Source organism: Bombus terrestris, chromosome 17 (assembly GCF_910591885.1).
Source record: "Bombus terrestris chromosome 17, iyBomTerr1.2, whole genome shotgun sequence".
NCBI classification, from domain to species: Eukaryota; Metazoa; Arthropoda; class Insecta; order Hymenoptera; family Apidae; genus Bombus; species Bombus terrestris.
Window position 1 is genome coordinate 2,993,039 of NC_063285.1, and position 2,016 is coordinate 2,995,054.

Genomic DNA, 2,016 nt, shown 5'->3' on the forward strand with positions numbered 1-2,016 from the left:
GGTCCATTATGCCGTTACGATCCAACTGATAACCTGCAGGATGCAACTATCACCTTGAATACCAACTATAACGCTACTAATTTTCATTATCTTTTATTTCTTTGCTGCCAAACCCCCGAACAGGATTTGTTGCTACACTGGACCCTTGCCTTATTCGAACATCTATTTAATTTGCGAATAATGTTAATTGTATCGAGTCTAATGTTAGGAAACTCAATATTTTAGTTACACCCGAGGACATGTGATAGTCAGAATGGCCGTGTCGGAGATGAAAGAGCGCCGGAACCTTCCCAACGGAACTTTGGGAAGACACCTAGTACTGTAATTTAGATTCCACCATAGTCGTATTAAGAAAACCGTTGTCATTCGATTCGACTGTACTTATTTGAGATTTATGATAGTGAGCTCGGGCTCGAGGCGACAACCAGTTGCCGAACGTAGTCGCGGTCAAGGGGATGAACGTTTTGTTTAACAAAGGCATGAAGTAACTCTATAGCTCTCCTTAAAAGAAATACTTGGGACAGGGCACGACGGTAAACGTTTCAATGGTTTCTGTCCCGTGGCTCGCCACGCGCAGACTCTATTCTTCGAGTAAGACGATTACCAGATGTTGACGCGTACCCACAGTACATGTTCAGCTAGCCCGAGGACCCGCTATAAATCTTAAGATTTATTTAACGAAAGTCCTTCAAACCGACAAGCAGTCTTTGTTCCAACTATGGGAAAATTGTAGAAGTCTATTTTTCTCACGAACGACGCTACCCGATAGCAACTTTCTCTCAAGGGCTGCTAGCATCCTTCCCTAACCACCAACATGGAAATTGACCAATTAACAGTAACACCAATTTCTCTCATTTTCCGAACGAAGACTTTTCTCCACGAATCCGATGATCTCGTGCCCTTAGACACACCCATCATAGTTTTCCTCGACAGCATCACCATGATGGAGAGACACTCTTCCGTACGATCTTAAGGACGATACAAGTAATTCTCAGGTACGTAGTGCTTGCTCTGTGTGACAACCAGAATATAACTTAGCCTCTCACGAAATATACACGTTCGACATCCCGTTGACCGCGCATTCGTTACCGGACCCGAGACCATTGTCATAGTGCCGCGAGTATCTAAATATTGTGATTAACTACCAACGCTGTAATACCTCTAACTTGTGTCAATAAACTCCATCATTGATCCACCGCATCGATGGCCAATACCAACTAAGATTCATCGAACACTTCTACCCCCAATCCCAACGTTAAGCCGACATATATATGACTTATAATTTGTAGTAATAGATTAAGATTTGAAATTTGTTTTGTTGCAGCGAGATGGTTGTCCAAAAGTTATAAATCCTGGGAGTTCAGAGACTGATCTATATTATGAAAAGAAAAAGTATGGGTTCAATAGAAGATAATGACTGATACCAACAATTTTTGACGTGTACAAAATGTTTTTAATGTCGCAAATAAACAACTATGTTTATAAAATTGTAATAATTTATATTTTTTATTTTAAAAATTTAATTTCAAATTCGCGATCATGCAATCGTTTTGTTACAAAATGTGTGTACGGATTAATGTTTTTGTAAGTTGTAAAGAAATTTAAAATAGAGAAATAAATTGTAATCGTGCATAGAGATGCGTTGTATTCTTCTTTTATATAAATATTATCTTGCATAAAATAATACTGTGTTTTGAAAAAGAATATCAACACTCTTTGTCAATTTCGAAAATCTTTATTTTAATTGCATATTTAATCCATAATTTAATTTATAAAATTAGATTTGTAATAGAATTGCCACTCCACCAAGAATCCATTTACTAGCTCTCTCCTTAGTTCTTAATTTGAACGTCCACACGTAAGTAGGTCTTCGCGATCGTGTTTTATAAACAGGACATTCATACATATTCTTTAAATCTTGCTTATCCTGTGTAATCGCCCTAATATATATATTATTGGTAATAATGGAAACAATTCTTTAAATCGAGAGTCCATGATACATCCTGTTTGATCGTC

General features: G+C 37.5%; 1 long non-coding RNA gene across 1 annotated transcript; it reads left to right on the forward strand.

Annotated features, from left to right (window-relative positions):
- Nucleotides 1-954: 954 nt before the first annotated feature.
- LOC125386721 lies at nucleotides 955-1,636 on the forward strand. Its single transcript, XR_007227103.1, has 2 exons — nucleotides 955-995; nucleotides 1,325-1,636. It is a non-coding gene; the product is annotated as an uncharacterized LOC125386721 (long non-coding RNA).
- The last annotated feature ends 380 nt before the right edge of the window (nucleotides 1,637-2,016 follow it).